Source organism: Dufourea novaeangliae, unplaced genomic scaffold (genome assembly GCF_001272555.1).
Source record: "Dufourea novaeangliae isolate 0120121106 unplaced genomic scaffold, ASM127255v1 scaffold86, whole genome shotgun sequence".
Lineage (NCBI taxonomy): Eukaryota > Metazoa > Arthropoda > Insecta > Hymenoptera > Halictidae > Dufourea > Dufourea novaeangliae.
This window is the reverse complement of record NW_015373958.1, coordinates 57,565-76,752: the sequence shown is the minus strand read 5'-3', so window position 1 is coordinate 76,752 and position 19,188 is coordinate 57,565.

Below are 19,188 nucleotides of genomic sequence, written 5' to 3'. Positions count from 1 at the left end.
GAAATGTACAGTTTGGCACACTCCTATTGAAGGGTGAATTTTACCCTCTAGACAACCATTTTAATAAAATTTATTTAAAGAACCAAAAACTAGAAAGTTCAAACTTTAAAATGGTTTTTGTTTCATCAACTTTGGATGAATATTAACAAAGTTATGAGATTTTGAAGATTGAGTAAATTTCAAAATACTTTTGGCCAGCTTTTCGGGTTAAATACCCCACTGTGCGTCGTGCCAAGGTACTGGTGTTATTTTACGATCACTATTCTGCTACGGCGATAATAATTTGTACCTACTCCGGTCGCGATGTGTTAATTAGCCAAAGCCGTGTAACGTAGAATCGCTTCGATCTTTACTCTTCTTCTGTCCTATGGCTCGGATATCGTGGCTCCGCTGCAGAAGGGGCCAGTGCAACAGCGAGCTATCCAACAAAATTTGAATTAAAAATGACTCAATGCACAAGTGGTCTATCTCACAGAGATGTCACCATTGTGTTTATGGTTTCATTTCTTTTGTTTCATTCTAAAATATACTTCTGTCATATACTTTCTTAGTAGTTAATAGTACTTCTTTAATATGTATTTTACTTCTTAATAATATACTTGCTTAATAGTTAATAACTTAATTCTTAATAGTTATGTAATACTTCTTTAATATACTTTTTTTTAGTCATACTGTAAATATACTTTCTTTTCTAAAATTCTTAACCGTTTGATTGTGGACGTCATTTGATTGCGTGGTGCCAAACTTGCGATCTTTTTATTCGTGTAAGTATGATAAGTAGTTGTCATTTTACGACATCGTCGTTTTTTTTTTAGACCAGGGACAACCGTGACAATTTTGCTTTTTGTGTCTGTAACTTTTGAATACAGTAGAATTAAAAAAAAATTCTTATACGACGAGGAACCTTAATTATTGGACAACATAATCAAACTTTAAAACATAGGATATATTATACCAGTTTTTTGATATAAGACTTTCTTTAAAATCACTCATTTGTTACTTTTGTTTCTACCCCTAGGGATGATTGTAACACTGTATCTAAATTGAAAAAAAGCCAACTAAAAGGAAAGATGCTTTTAAATGATATTTTTATTTTGTCTATGATGAGACATAAACATAAATATAAAGATGAATATAAACATAAACGTAACATAAACTTCTAAAATGTAAGAAAATGCAAACATGTATGTATGATTAACATTCATTTTTTTCTAAGGGTCAGGAATAGATTTTTCATACTTTATTGCCAACTCATAAGCCAATTTTTTTATTTCTTTTGCTGTCATATTGTAATTAATAGCGGATAAGTACAACAAATAATGTTGCAAAACTCTTTCCTCTTCGTTTGAAAACACCTTTTTTGTCATATATATATATACAGGGTGTTCGACAACTAATGGGAAAAAATTTAAGGGGTGATTCTTTGAGGCAAAATAAGACGAAAATCAAGAATAACGAAATTGCGAAAAATGCTTCGTTTGTTAGTTATAAGAGTTTAAAAATTGACCGAAATCATGGCAATCCGCGCGCACGGAGTGTCAGCGGATCACGGCTCAACAGGGGCGTACAGTCACTTTAAAGACTCAACGACGTGCAGGAACAGTCGGTAGAACAGCTGTTTACTTACCTCGTAGAAGATGTCGATAACTTGTGCCCGCGGTATTTGAGTCGAATCCATTTGTATCGCATTAACTCTGATTACTCGATAAAATTCGCAAGAAATGTAAATATCTTCTTACGAATATTATCGAGTAGAGAGGGTTAATGCCCCCTCTAGTTGTCACGTATCACAATTGTCCTGTCCACGAGTATCCATGAAATTAATCCGCACACGCACGTACACCACAGAAGTCCGCGAAAAGTGTCCACACACACTGAGCCATTGTCCCGTCCGCGAAAAATGTCCATACACACTGCGCGATTGTCCCGACCGCGAAAAATGTTCACACACTGCGCGATTAAGTAGACCCGCGAGCTGTTCCTCCGTTGGGTTTAACACTCTATAGGTTACACAAAACTAACACTCAAAATAATTAATTTAAAACTATTTAACACTAACTTTTATACTAATTTTTAACACGATATAATTAATAAAACCTACAATATTTAATAATACCTGCAATAATGAATAAAACCTACAATATTTATTAAAACCTGCAATAATGAATAAAATCTACAATATTTAATAAAACTTGCAATAATTAATAAAATCTACAATACTTAATAAAACCTACAATAATTAATAAAACTTACAATAATTAATTTGCACTATTTATAACGACGACATACGCGACACTACTAAATAATCACTACGTAATCGCTAAATAAACTAAAACTTAGTTTTCCGAACATGAACTCTATTTGCTCGTAGAATGCAAAGGGCACCGTTCGGAAAGGACGACTGATATTGTTGAACTGATCCTCCCTCGTTAGGATCGATGTGGCGTAATAGGTCGATCCCCACTCTTTCATGGTCAATACTTTTTGGGAAGGAAAAACTGCATGGGAAAGTGTCTTGGAGGTCGCGTTTCTTTTCGTATATTCTTAGAGCAACATCTGTATTTTTTTCTCATACACCACTCGGGGCCTCGAGGCTACTTGGCCACGATGCCGAGGGAGCGCGCGTCTGGACATTATAAAACTGCCTCTTGTCTTCTGCAGGACGACCACCCGCGGATTTCCTGTAACGTCTTACTGCCATCGACGAAGACCTTGCCTATTGTGTTTTCGGCCGTCCCTCTAGACATTAACTTGTAAAAAGAACTTTCAACCTCGAATTCCAATTCCATGTTAGAAATGGTTCATATTACACCGAATGTATGTGTTTAACAATTTTATTTATTTTAGTTTCTTAGTTTCTTCATGCATCGTAATGAAGGTGCGGCAAATTTCATCTTAGTTTCATTCTAATATCATTATACGTTTTGTATGATCCATGTTAATTGCATATTATTTTTTTGCGGAAACAAGAACCTCAAACACTTGGAGTAAGATCGAAGTGGTAATAAAATGTGCAATGCACATAAAACATACAGTAAGTCAATATTTAATATTTCAGGAATAAAGATATTATCCTATCGAGCGAAGCTTCGAACGATAAGCAATTAACGCATGCACTCGTTTAAAAACATCGTTCGGCACCCCGCGACGGAGGACAAGCTCGTCCACACAGTCACCCCCTAAATGTAAAGTCATTCAGGTATGAATGACACCAGCCGCTTACGGTCGACCGACGAAGGCGGCTTGCTACCTGAGACGGAGCGCGCCGCTGTTTATTCCTGAAATATTGAATATGGACTTACTGTATGTTTTATGTGCATTGCACATTTTATTACCACTTCGATCTTACTCCAAGTGTTTGAGGTTCTTGTTTCCGCAAAAAAATAATATGCAATTAACATGGATCATACAAAACGTATAATGATATTAGAATGAAACTAAGATGAAATTTGCCGCACCTTCATTACGATGCATGAAGAAACTAAGAAACTAAAATAAATAAAATTGTTAAACACATACATTCGGTGTAATATGAACCATTTCTAACATGGAATTGGAATTCGAGGTTGAAAGTTCTTTTTACAAGTTAATGTCTAGAGGGACGGCCGAAAACACAATAGGCAAGGTCTTCGTCGATGGCAGTAAGACGTTACAGGAAATCGGCGGGTGGTCGTCCTGCAGAAGACAAGAGGCAGTTTTATAATGTCCAGACGCGCGCTCCCTCGGCATCGTGGCCAAGTAGCCTCGAGGCCCCGAGTGGTGTATGAGAAAAAAATACAGATGTTGCTCTAAGAATATACGAAAAGAAACGCGACCTCCAAGACACTTTCCCATGCAGTTTTTCCTTCCCAAAAAGTATTGACCATGAAAGAGTGGGGATCGACCTATTACGCCACATCGATCCTAACGAGGGAGGATCAGTTCAACAATATCAGTCGTCCTTTCCGAACGGTGCCCTTTGCATTCTACGAGCAAATAGAGTTCATCTTCGGAAAACTAAGTTTTAGTTTATTTAGCGATTACGTAGTGATTATTTAGTAGTGTCGCGTATGTCGTCGTTATAAATAGTGCAAATTAATTATTGTAAGTCTTATTAATTATTGTAGGTTTTATTAAGTATTGTAGATTTGATTAATTATTGCAAGTTTTATTAAATATTGTAGATTTTATTCATTATTGCAGGTTTTAATAAATATTGTAGGTTTTATTCATTATTGCAGGTATTATTAAATATTGTAGGTTTTATTAATTATATCGTGTTAAAAATTAGTATAAAAGTTAGTGTTAAATAGTTTTAAATTAATTATTTTGAGTGTTAGTTTTGTGTAACCTATAGAGTGTTAAACCCAACGGAGGAACAGCTCGCGGGTCTACTTAATCGCGCAGTGTGTGAACATTTTTCGCGGTCGGGACAATCGCGCAGTGTGTATGGACATTTTTCGCGGACGGGACAATGGCTCAGTGTGTGTGGACATTTTTCGCGGACTTCTGTGGTGTACGTGCGTGTGCGGATTAATTTCATGGATACTCGTGGACAGGACAATTGTGATACGTGACAACTAGAGGGGGCATTAACCCTCTCTACTCGATAATATTCGTAAGAAGATATTTACATTTCTTGCGAATTTTATCGAGTAATCAGAGTTAATGCGATACAAATGGATTCGACTCAAATACCGCGGGCACAAGTTATCGACATCTTCTACGAGGTAAGTAAACAGCTGTTCTACCGACTGTTCCTGCACGTCGTTAAGTCTTTAAAGTGACTGTACGCCCCTGTTGAGCCGTGATCCGCTGACACTCCGTGCGCGCGGATTGCCATGATTTCGGTCAATTTTTAAACTCTTATAACTAACAAACGAAGCATTTTTCGCAATTTCGTTATTCTTGATTTTCGTCTTATTTTGCCTCAAAGAATCACCCCTTAAATTTTTTCCCACTAGTTGTCGAACACCCTGTATATACTAAAGCTTTTAGAATTCAAGAATATAGAGTCTATTGATGGTTTTACTGATTCCATCGTAATATTTGAAGGGCTTTCTCGGATATTTTTCAAGAATAAAATAAAAACGTCAATGTAACAAGAACAGTAAAGTTAGTATAGCGTGTGATACACAATATAACGTACGATAAAATATAATAAAAGATTTATCATATTCAGATTCTTGACCTGATCTGAATAATTGAGTCTTCAAGTATATACTCAAGTATACACTGATAGTGTGTTTGCAGTAGTATGTAAGTAGAATAAACGAGTGCAATCTCTCTCGTCTCGTCACAGTTTTTGTGAAATAAGCGAGGACCTCAAAAATGTTGAGGCTCATTTTCTCAAACTTGCTTTTTTTTTACTAGTCCGTTATTGCACTGACCCCTCCAATTTTATTATGTTAATTGTTGATATGGTTGAAATAACTCAATTCTATAAGAGGCACATGGTATTATATTTTTTTTCGTTGAGACAGACTTCCAGTTCTAAATCTATGGAATGCCCGTATATTAATTGTAATTAAATCATATAAACTTTGGCACGTTTAAGTATTAACTTGCTGGAACTATACTAAATTACTATATTTAGTTACAAACATATTTTTTTTCTATTTCATTTTTATGAATTTAAACTTTACATATCTCTCCTTCTTAAATTTTTAACGTTGGAATCAATGGAAGTTTGTTTTCACAAAAATGCATAACGTTACTATTGGGTTGGCAAGAAAGTAATTTCGGTTGTGACACATAGATAGCGTTGTAAGTGTTTTGAAGGACTCTTGTCTGCGTTATGGTTTTTTCCTTTTGACATTTGATATCAGTCACATTTAGGTTACTTAAGAAGCAAGTTGTGCAAATTTTTGTTTGCAGCTGTTAGTTCAGGGTCAATTTTAACATGGAGTGCAAAAACGAAGATTTTCGGCATATTTTACTCTTTTATTTTCGTAAAGGAAAAAAGCTGCTGAGGCCCACAAAGAGATATGTGAAGTTTATGGTGTTGATTGCATAACAGATCGCACGTGTCAGAATTGGTTTAAAAAATTCCGTTCTGGAGATTTTTCACTCAAAGATGACCAACGTTCTGGTCGACCTACTGAAGTTGATGATGACCAAATCAAAGCCATAATTGAAGAGGATCGTCACATAACTGTTCGAGAGATTGCAGAGAGGTTAAATGTATCGCATACAACAATTGAAAATCACTTAAAATGTCTTGGACTCGCTAAGAAGCTCGATATTTGGGTTCCGCATATATTGAAAGAGATTCACTTAACACAACGAATCAATATTTGCGATATGCATCTCAAGCGCAATGAAGCCGATCCTTTTTTGAAACGTATCATCACTGGTGATGAAAAATGGGTCATGTACAGTAACATTATTCGAAAACGATCATGGTCCAAGCGTGATGAACCAGCACAATCCACATCTAAAGCTGAATTGCATCAAGAAAAGGTCATGTTGTCAATTTGAACAATTCCATCAATTCAAAAACAGATCAATTCCAAGAAACCAGACGATCAATTCAGATGTTTACCGTCAACAACTATTGAAACTGGATGAAGCAATAAAAGAAAAACGGCCAGAATTGGCAAATCGCAAAGGAATTGTGTTCCACCATGATAATGCAAGACCGCACACATCTTTAGTAACTCGTGGGAAATTATTGGAGCTTGGTTGGGAAGTGATGTCGCATCCCCCATACAGCCCTGATATGGCACCATCTGATTACCATTTATTTCTAAGTTTGCAAAACTCTTTGAATGGTAAAACTTTTACAAATGATGATGACCTTAAGTCGCACTTGGTTCAGTTTTTTGCTGATAAGGACCAGAAATTCTATGAGCGCGAAATCATGAAGCTGCAAGAAAGATGGCAAAAGGTCATTGAACAAAATGGAAAATATATAATTGATTAAAGTTTATTCTTTGTATAAAAAAAATGAGTTTTATTTCACACTACAAAACCGAAATTACTTTCTTGCCAACCCAATATAACGGAATTACAAATCTACATTACAATTTAAAATTTGAATTTCACAACTTCTTATGTACAGAAGCAGGTGGCGCCAGCTTCTTATTCTTGAAATTTGATCTCGTCACTACAAACTGGAAGTTCGAGCCACAGTTTAACCCTCGTGTTTGACTCAATCTAATCGAAACGCGAACTTCAATTTTTAATTATATCAGAAAATTTTGTAAATTAATTTGACACCAATTGTTTACATATACACGTAACAATGAAACGATATGTAAGTCTAATTTTTTAATTCGATTTTAGTTTAAACAAGGTTTAATTAAAAAAATAATAATAAATCAATTAATTAAACAATGCATGGGGGTTAAATCATAAACGCTAATATTCTTTAGGTTCAAACTTCGATACACACGTAATACCGTAAGACAGTGATCAATACATTAAAAAGTTTAATCAAATTGTATGAGTTTTTAAATTTAATTTTGAATTTGATCATCTTGAGTGGAAAAAGTAATTTGTTTGACCGTAATTTCTGTGAATTAACCCCTAGAATTCCATACTCGTATAAACATTCTCAGTCTATACGTCGTTCCTAGCAGAGATTAAGGCGACCAAAAATGATTAGAGGTTACAAGGAAAAGTTTTAGAATTGTGTTAGTTTGACCCCATCCCTACGTTTTTTATACGTTGCCTTACAGTTTTAATACACACATTTTGCAGGTAGATAATTTTACGTTAACCAATTAAACAAGACTATTAACTCTGAAAGGTTTGGTTTACAGGCCTATTTTAATTAAACACTTGTATATATTTTATAAATATAATGAGTGTATAGAATTTAGAAAATCTCAAAATCACATTTTGTTGGGAGGTCGAGTTGCAATTAAAGCCATAAACGTTAGATCCCTTTAGATTCAGACTCTGTGGCACACATGTATTGTAATACAGTGACTCACACATTTATTCATCTACTTTTAAAATGGCAGTTAAGTATACAATTTTGTATACAACTCCTACTTATGTGTTCTCATTACCTTTACTTTCATCATCTTTTTATGATAAATTTGCCTCAGGTTTGAAACAAAATTTATATTAGTCTTTAGGAGAATTTTTGCAGCACTGTGTTTTGTACATTCATGTTTGCGATAAATGTATAAAATTCGGTTGTTTATTATAAAAAAAAGTAAAAGCAAAAATAATGAAGAATTGCTTGACAATTTTTACACTTGGTTGTAATTTCATAAATTGGGATTTAAAAATGGTATTTCCATTTTTAAATCGTAATCTCAATTATAAGGATCCATAATATTTCTTTAATGTAGATTGTCCACGTTAAATCTCGTATAAATTGGCGACTACGTCTTAAATTCTAACAAAACAGAAGTACAGTAATTCTTCCATGAGAATGTCGAACTCGGGTTCGCTTCTGAGCATTCATGGCAAGGCGAAAAGCTTTTCAGTACCTAATAAATTTGTTTTTTCTTTGCACGAAGCGGAGCTTTTGCTTAGCTTCTGATTACTCTGTTTGATTGGTTCCAAAGGAGGATCTCCCCAGTAGTGCGAATAACGCCGTTGCTAGTGTCGCATTCATCAAGGAATCACTGTACAGAGTCCTTTCGATTATCGTCCCGAACTCGGGTCCGCCTAGGGACTATAATCGTGGACCAGGCGAAACGCTTCTGACCCTCGTGAATACGTTTTTTGCCCGAAGCTCGAGCCTCGGCACTCGCCTTTGTAGTATTCCGAACGTAGACAAGGACAAGCTAGTAAAAAACAGAGAAAAAGCTTCTTTTCCCACTGGACTCGGCTGCGTGGCCCACCTGCGACGTTCTCGCCGACCACACAGTCCGATTGTGTGTGTACCGTTTCGGCCAATAATAAAAATACGTGTGAATGGAAGTGATCCAGCTACATTTTATTCGTCGACAGCTCTCTGGGCAGTCGCTGACTATTGAACGCTTCGACGAATCGTCGTACATTCTCCCGCTCCCTCCGTCGAGTTTATCGAGCGCATACATTATTGCCCGGCGCGTGAGACAACGCTAATGCAACGATGAAACTTTGTTATTTTTGATTCGTTGTTAATGAAACTTTTATGAACATATTGGTCAGATTTTTCTGATTAAAATGATACCAAATATGACATAATTTGGATCATATTTACTCATGTAGAAAGTGTTATTAGTTCATACTGTCGCCTATTTTTCGAAAGAAGCGCCCTGGGAGGTAGGCCCGACTTTTCACGGTGTTGTCGCGATCCCGAGACGCTACGGCACTTGTGTCTCTCTCACTCTTCGCGTCTTGGCCAATGACGTTCGACTGTCGACGTGCGTCCTCGTCTACGGTCGTCTGTCTCCATCGCACGTATTACAAACCTCTCGAGAAGGACCTATCTACAATCTCAAGTAGTGGGGACTGCGTTCGACATGCGCCCGTCAATCATCCATTGTCTGGAAATGGCGGAGAATGTTGACGAGACGCTGAACGTTTTAACACGTCAAGAGTTAAAATACATGAACGAGAAAAAGTTGATTTATTTTGAAAGAATGTATTGTACCCACATATTGAGCAACATATTAAAAGGGGATTAAATTAATACGTAGGTTATTAAACGCTACACGTGGAAATCTCAGGGTAAAGAAGAAAGTTGGTTTACCGAGCGTCTGAGCGAGAGGCTCACGAAATGATCAGCTCACGTTGGATCCTCACCAGTCCACGCACCGAGGCAGGGCGACCCCCGAGGGCTCTTCTTTCGAAAAACAGACCATAGTTCATTATAGATTCTGATAAATCATAAGTAAATATGACCCAAATTGTTTCGTGTTTGGTATCATTTTAATCAGAAAAATCTCACCAATATGTTCATAGAAGTTTCATTAATAAAGAACCAAAAATAAAAAAGTTTTATCGTTGCATTAGTATTCTGTTAACGACATCCGCGAATGTAACCTTTTTGTGAACTCCCAACGTTCAGTCGTCGACTCGTGAACGGGAAGCCATCTCGGCGCGCTGCGGCAACAAAGTATGCGGTTGCTGAGTTCCACGCCCCCTCCCCACCCCCGGTGGTGGTGATGACGCCTGGACAATAATCGCATATCAACAAAGAGTCAATAATCGCAACGACTCTGTATTCTCAAATTTTACTATACTTTTTTTTAATCCACTGTGTTTTGCTCAAGAACGGCAAATCTGTTAATTTCACGTGAAAAGTATTGCTTTACTACGTTTCGCATGTTCGCAACTGCTGCAAATAACACGAAGTCCATACATGTTTCGTCCACGGTAACACTTGACGCCAAGAAATCCGTATACAATAATGTCTCGATGACATTATGCACATGTCAAAGCGGAAAAGTTTCCAACCCCACCTAAATTTGTTTTTTGCCCGAAATCGAACCTCTGCTTAGCTTCTGTTCACTCTGTTTTGATTGGTTTCACAGAGATACTTTCCCAATGGTGGGAATAACGCCTTTGCTCGTGTCGCATTCATCGAGGAATCACTGTACATATAAGTATTTTAATATACGCAGATACATGTTACGTAGTTCTAAATAATAGGTCACCGTGTGCACCCTTAAAATCTCTGCGAACTTGAACGATCACGGACATTTATTCCAATTTTTTATGCGACATGTGCACATTGCCCGCGTCAATGTTCATAAGTGCACTCATCGTCGGGCGCAGATGTTCATCGTCTTTTGAGGGCGCGCGATGAAAAGTGTCAAGTGGCGTTGCACCGTACGGAAATCATATTTCGCCGGGTGTGTTCGGTTCAGCTGGGACACGGAAAAACGATTCCCATAATGGCACGTTGTTTTCGCGGAATAGCGTCGTCGTCACCGATTGTTGGCGATGGAAGCACCACTTTCGTCGTGAACAAATCGTGAACGAAATAAACCAATGTCGCGTTCAACGATGAAAATGCAGGAGTATGTAGTGTTTAATGATATATAATGTACCTCGAAGGATTTTTGAAAATTTTAATGTACATACATATTTGTTTGAAATATAGTGTCAACCATTTTCCAATAAATCATAACTGTTGAGCTAATAAACTGATCGGAATGAGCTTTGTGGTTGCTTATGTAATGGAGAGATAAGTCTACCTACTAACAATTATTTCAGTTAACAAGTATATTTTTATACCATTTATTTTGCGATTGTTGTAAAGAAATGCAATTTTATAATAGTTGGACCCAATTAAAAAATTTAAAAAGAATAGGGATACAGTCCTATTTGTCCTCTTTATGGACAAATTTTTAAAGATATAGACATTTTGAAATTGACCATATGAAACTTAATTGAAGTTAACGCTGCGTCGAATCACACCGGTTCGACCACACGAGCCGATACTATCGGCCGATCGAGTGGATGTTCTTCGACGTAGCGTTACCTTCAATTAATTTTCATACGGCTAATTTTCAAATGACCATTTTTAAAATTTGTCCATAAGGAGAACAATAGGACTATGTTCTCAATTTCTTCAAATGTCTCAATGATTCCTCGTTATTATAAAATTAAATTTCTTGAAAATAATTGCAAAATAAATGAATAAAAAATACTTTTCTAACCGAAATAATTTTTAATAGCTACTAACTTACCTACCATAAGGTAAAAAACTTACTCCTATGTCTACACTACAAGCACCAACAAAGCTCATTTTGATCGGCTTGTTAGTTCAACAGTTATGATTTATTGAAAAAAGGTTGACACTATATTTCAGACAACTGTAGAATCAACAATTAAAAAAATTTTCAAAAATCCTTCATCCGAAATGTTACTCTAAACAATGTTCGCGTTCGTGCGGAATGCATCAGGATAGAGTTTCCTGTTTCATCTGCGACGATGATAGAAGTAGGACTACTTAATAAACATTGTTGTCGTATTTATTCAATATTGTGTCTAATACTGACGAATAACTAGAAATTAATTTTTCTTTTTTCAGGTAAGTGAAGCAGATTACGTGAAAGCAATTTGGGATGCAGTGGAACATCAAAGCGGTATTGGTGAGCTACTATGTTGTTTAACCCTTTAACGGTGCAATTTTGTTTCAGAATTGTGGAACCATTTGATTCCTTCATTCTGATAAAAGAAATATATTTTTCAATTTTTACTAAAATTTCGATTTTTATAGCAAGAAGTACTTTATTTTTTCGCATGTTGAAGAAAATGGTCATTTCCTCATGTTCCGTCGTAGACCGAAACGACGGTTATAGAATCTGACGATACCGTTACTTTTTATTATTTTATTTCCTTCATTCAAGCAATTTTAGTTTCGTTAACACAAAGAGAATAATATACAAAAGAAGCGAACATTTGGTCTGCAGTCCGCCACATGCGCTCGGTAACCTGGGACCCATCCGCGCCGGGCCTTGCCGGGGCGCGCTGACTCGCAGACAATATAGTCATAAAACCCTACCGTTGAGAGACTCGAAAATTCGTCGCGGTCAACTCGCACCGCGACTACGTGCGCGATATTTTCCTGACGTCCGCTTCGCCCTGAAGGAGAGGTATTCCACCTCCGCGTCGCGTGGAAAACCCGAGAAATTTGCCTTCCCCTTCAGGGCATCACCAATAAGGAGGCGAGTTTTGGTCACGCCTTCATCGAACTTTGAGGAAGCGCGACGTCACACGAAACTCGAACAGGCAGTCGAAAAGATTCATTCAGTCGAAAACATTCATTAGAATCACTCGTTCGCAAACATTCGGTGCGAAACACACTCGTTCGACAAGAGTCACACGGACTCAAGACATCACGTACTCGTATCGACAAGAGTCAAACGGACTCAATTCATTCGCATTAACTCGTAATCGAACAGTCATTCGACAACATTCAAAAACTCGCACTCGTTACGACTAGAGTCACACGGACTCAATTCATTCGACAACATTCGCATCACGATTCGTCAGCTCCATCAGTCGAGCAATCATTAGTTTTTCTCACTAGAGAATATTGAAACAGTTGCCTAATATTAATTTGGCGGGCAACAGTCGCAACCGGACGCGTACCACGACGGTCTAGCCTGGAATTTACAACTCCAGGCGGATTCGAAAGAGAAATCCACGCGGACGGACGCGACACCTCATGACGAATATACTTGTCAAACATCGTTAAAGAGTTAAAGTGCTTCTATGGAAATTGAAAGACAAAATACTATTTAAAGGAAACAAGGTTCAACTTGTAATACGAACATAGGTGCGAACCATTCTTTACTTCCCGAACGTTTCACACGTTCAATTTAACTATAGCAAAGTGAAACGAAAATTGAACAACTCAAGATCTGTATCTGTTCTTCACTTTTTTTAATTATTATTACTCAAATTTATTTCACTTTTGTACTAATTGTATAGTAATGATATCGCAGTTAGCTCGTTGAAAGAAAATTTTATTCGCCCTTTTTCATTGAAAATTAACGTGAATGTTAGTAATTTGTGATAGTGATATCGGGTAGGAAGATACAAACAACGCGGTACGAACAAGACAGTTCTATTACTAAAGAAGCGCGAGTCGTGCGCGTACTACAGAACGGAATGTAAGAACGGGAATGCCCGAAAGAGACCACGCGATGGCGTCACCACCGTCAGGTCCGACGTCTCGGTGCGGATCGCACCATCTGGATGCGACTTCTCCAACAATTTGTATAACATATATTGTATAGGAATAAACTCTTGGAGAAAATTGGGAGAAAGTCATTATTTACGAAATAAATAAGATATTTAGTAACATTCGATTAAAAATAATTATATATTTTTGTAATAAACTCAGAATAAATTTTTATTCGTCCGTAGCGAGGTTTCTAAAAATTATATCAACATTGGAAAGTTTATTTAATATACACTAATTGCTGCTTACGGTAAGCATAGACAAATTGAATTATGAACGAACACAATGAAAGACATGTGTGTACTAACAAGCAGCTCTACAAAAATGTTAACCACGATTTCCAAGACATTCACGTCATCAGGCCCAGTAAAATCACAATCTGTCTATATCTAAGGAAACACAGTAGTAGAAAACAGGGGTGTGCGGGTACCCGACATTTCGGAATCGGGTCGGGTGGGGACAAGTCGGGCGAGAGCGGCCGGGATCCTGACAGTATAAATCGCATCGGGATCCCGACAGATGTCGGGTCCCGTAACGTATTCGGGTCCCGAAACATCTTAGGGTCCCGAATGACATTTTCGAGAACTTTTCTGTATAACGGCAAAAAATTATACTATACAATACGATGCTATACTGAATCTATAGGTTCATGATATGAACTATAAATACTAAACATGTTAACGATTCTAAATGGAATCCTGCGGTTGGACAGGGTTAATAATACAATTTTCAGTACACATTTCTTCGTACGTTATGTTTTTATTAAGTAAAATAAATAAAGTGGCAGTATTAGGGACATTTAATCTATCATACAACATACAGGTATGTATAATATTATTTTAAATTGTAATGTAAAAAACATAATTCCTCGACATTGTCCGGCAATAATTTCGACCTGGTCGGTGTAATGATATTTCTTGCATTCGAAAATAAATGCTCGCTCGACGTTTGCATAGCCGGAATGACAAGAAACTTTCTGGCTATTTCTGATAATAGTGGAAAGTGTATTTTATGGCATTTCCACTAATTTACAATGTCTGTACTTTGTGGTGAAATTTCTTCCCAGAAATACGTGCGAATCTCTCGATTTCTACACGTTTCAGGTGTCTCCACTTCCCCTCCAAATTTCCTAATTTTGTATGGAAGTATTTCATTAATTTTGGTTCACCTAGAAGAAAACAATAGCAATACCTTACACTTATAGAAATTATTATAATTATAATATACATATGTTGATACGTAATTTTGAAAACTTACTATTATTAGTATTGTTTGTATATGATGTACTGTGAATGTTTTCATTTTGACTCTGATTACTAATAGAAGTCATTTGTTTAAATTTCACCACAAAGTACAGACATTGTAAATTGGTGGAAATGCCATAAAGTACACTTTCCGCTATTATCAGAAATAGCCAGAAAGTTTCTTGTCATCCCTACTACGCAAACGTCGAGCGAGCGTTTATTTTCGAATGCAGGAAATATCGTTACCCCGACCAGGTCGAAATTAAAATAATATTATATATGCCTGTATGTTGTATGATAGATTAAATGTCCCTAATACTGCCACTTTATTTATTTTACTTAATAAAAACATAACTCACGAAGAAATGTGTACTGAAGATTGTATTATTAACCCTGTCCAACCGCAGGATTCCATTTGGAATCGTTAACTTATTTAACATTTATAGTTCATATCATGAACCTGAAGATTCAGTATAGCATCGTATTGTATAGCATAATTTTTTGCCGTTAGACGGAAAAGTTCTCGATAATATCATTTGGGACCCGAATACGTTACGGGACCCGACATCTGTCGGTATCCCGGTCGCTCTCGCCCGACTTGTCCCGACCCGACCCGAGTCTCGGGAATCCCGTGATTTCGGGTACCCACACACCCCTGGTAGAAAGCAAAGATGAAAAATAAATACAAACCGTGACAAATTTCAGAGACAGACTTACAATAGCAGATATAAATTCGGGATATACATAGTAAGAAAAGGGGACGGTAAACTTATTGTTAAAAATGTCCATGAAATATTTACAATTTCTCCACTGTATTGGCAATGGGAAACAGTCTGTTCCGAATGCACACGCGAAAAGCGGCGACCCACGACTGCTGCATTTACGTGTACATCGAACGAATTCACGGTAGAAAATGAAACGACGAATAGACGAAGGAGAGATCTGCGCGTGGTTACTGGTGCGATAGACGCCACGAGTATTTCGTCATCTTTATGATGCTACACAGGGCAATATGATTGCGAGACGCGGGCATAATTAGCCATTCGGGTGCAATCGATTGGCATTGACTGACCCGAATACCGTGAATTTCTAATGCATTGGCGAACGCATCGGGCGAATTTCCGTTAGTTTTCAAATCGCAGACCTCCCTCCTCCGCGGACGCGCGGTTATCGATTACCTCGCGATGCTTCATTTTTTGCGCGAGACCTGATTCCATGCGGTTAATTTGACAGAGAGATTCGTTGTTGACTCCAGTGACACGGTTCTTTAACCCTTTAAGGGGGGAGCCTGGTGTAAACGGGTTATAAGTCAACAAATTTTTAGGAATTTCTTGTGAAGAAATTATTAGTCTTTGAAACTTTAAGAATTCCTTTTTGTACAATTAAACTGAATACAATAAATTTTATTTTCACAACAAATCCATAAATATTGTAGTTATAGGGATTTATCTGTAGCCGGTGAACAAAAAATGGTGTTCCGCTCCGGGGAATATAACTAAAAAAATATTTAGCCAACTGACACGGCGTTGATGTACATATTATTTAACATCTTCTTCATAGCAGGAACATCTATATTTATAATTTTGTTGTTTCAATAAATCATATTTTTTAGCATTTTTTACTTGAAAAAGTTACATTTTTTTTTTAAATGTCAATATTCTTTCGATTTTGCATGTTTTAATTCCAAAATAGGTTCAATCTGTGAAGAAGATGCTAAAGAATATGTACATGCAAGGCTGGAACAATTTGAATATTCTTTTAAGCAAGCCATACACGGTGATGTTTACCTCGAAGCCTGGCCTAGCGCGGTTAGGTGGTTAGGTCTCACATTAGGAGAGCTCGGTCTCCCGAGGCCTCGTTGTAATCTGTAGCGGAATGGTAGGACGTGCCAAATGCACGGGCGTGAGTGAAAAGACTGAGAAAAAGTCACAGAGAGTGAGGCGTTCAACGCGATCTCATAATATTGTCATACTCTTATTGTTTGGAATAATTTTATCCATATCATTATATATTAGTTAAAAAGAGGGATCCTTTACAATTAAATGAGATAAATATTCTTTTGTAAAGCTGGTTTTTGTAAAAGGCGGTGATAATTGCAAAATTTGAGGGTCGGCATCTTTTAAACAATTTCATAATCAACGAAATTATAACTTAAACCCCTCCTATTTTCACATGGACTATATTTCAATGGACTAAATTTAAATTAGAACATATTTCAATTTGAGCAAAACTCCAAAAACATCGTCTACAAAAGCGATCTGCTTGGCGTGGAATTATATACCCATGTATGAATTTGTCTGAAGATAAACTTTTCCTCTTTCTAGATTCTAGCCACTAGAGTCTAGTGTAAAGCTGCATAACTTCTGCTGTCGAGTCGGTGCCCCACTGCGGCAGAGATGTGCATTAACTAGTTAAAAAATTATTTAAATAACTATTTGAATAAAAGATACTTTATCTTTTATCGTTACTCAAAGCTTGAATAAAAAAGTAACTTCGATTAAATAACTTTATTCAACGAGAATTATCCGATGACTAAAAGTTACTTTTTGTAATCATGGCGTTTCACTCATAGCGTTGCCGTTACTTTCATCTTTCACTTTTAACTTTATCCGAAAACTTAGTTACTTTTTGTAATCATGGCGTTTCACTCATAGCGTTGCCGTTACTTTCATCTTTCACTTTTAACTTTATCCGAAAACTTCGAGTAAATCTATAAATAGCTTTGGGCCAAAGCCAGGTAGAAAAAACGTGCTGACGGCGTCAAGGGTCGAACGTCGAAGCCTTCGATTCGAAGGCTAGCGACCGACAGTCGGCATACATTGTAAACACTTAAACAGACGTAGATGAGATAAGGAATCACGCACGAGTGAAAATTTAAACTTTTACACTTTTCAATATATATTAATGAAAGTGTCATGAATAAATTGAAGAGATTCTCGCGATGAAAATAAGTCCAAATTTGAGTGTAATTGAACAATTTTTACTCATACGTAATGTTGCGAATAAAAATGTTATATTATTGAATCTTTTTGGAAATTGTTTATTAATTGTTATTGCATTATTTGAGTAACCAACCCTAAATTAATATGAATGCTCACTTGTAATTTCGAAAATTAAAAAATGCAATTGTTAATTTAATGAACTAATAAAATATTAATTGTAATTGTTATTGCATGATTTGAGTAACCAACCCTAAATTAATATGAATGCTCACTTGTAATTTCGAAAATTTAAAAATGCAATTGTTAATTTAATGAACTAATAAAATATTAATTGTAATTGTTAGCTAGTTAGTAGATCGAATTCTATTCAACACTGTTCGTAACAGAATAATAAAAAAATTCTATTTAACAAATTTATATTATACATTTTATTTACTATTAAATCAAATTAAAATAATGTTACATAAAAGTTAAAAATACCACGAGGTTTACTAAGTTTATACATAAAGTTTAAAAAATTGCATAAAAATTAAAACATACTGCATAAAAGTTAGTAATGAAAATGGGAAAAGGAATATAAAAGGAAACAGTTTATTAAATTAAAGTATTTTATTCATAAGCATATTAGTAGAATGTATGTGTGGGGTGAGAAATAAAATAGGGATCGATGACCATGCTTCCGTGCCCCGTGCTCGGAGGGTTAAACACTCGTGACCCTTGAAATCTTGTAACTCCTTTTTTAGGAGTCCTATAACATAAAAAGAATAACATTCTCGTGATTAAAAATTTGTTCTGCAACACACAGATAGAAGTTTGGAGACTACGTGAAGGAAACGTTGTACTGGAAAACTTTATTAGGCAATTCTAAAATGCAATCAATAGTACCTGATACTGACGGCAGCATTTTCACTTTTCCAACTGATTGAAGTTTGCTTTCAGAATAACTCTCTTCTCAAAGTTACTGTCCGAGAGTCTGTTACACTTCGGTGAATTGGTGATCGTCGCATATGAAAACAATCTTTCTACTGATGCAGACGACGGCAGCGGTGTATTAAATTTAAAAAAGATTTTCTTCACTTCCGGGTACTTTTCTAAAATTATCCAATCTTTATCTCTTTCTTCCAAGAAATGTAGTATCTGTAAAACAAAATTTTTTTAAATTAATAACATACATACCGCATTATATTAACTTGAAAAAAATACATGTCTTTACCAATTAGGTAACAATTTACTGACCTGCAATGATGCTTTTGATGCGTAGTCTATAATTTGATCCGTTGGATTGTCATCGAAATCAAAAAAATCATCAGGTGATGATGTTGTGGCTGTGGGCATGGCTGTGACCGAAGAGTTGTTGTTTTCTAGTTCCTGTGTGATCGTTTTCTTGAACAGTTCCATGAGTTCATCATGATAAAATTCTTCTATACACGGGAAC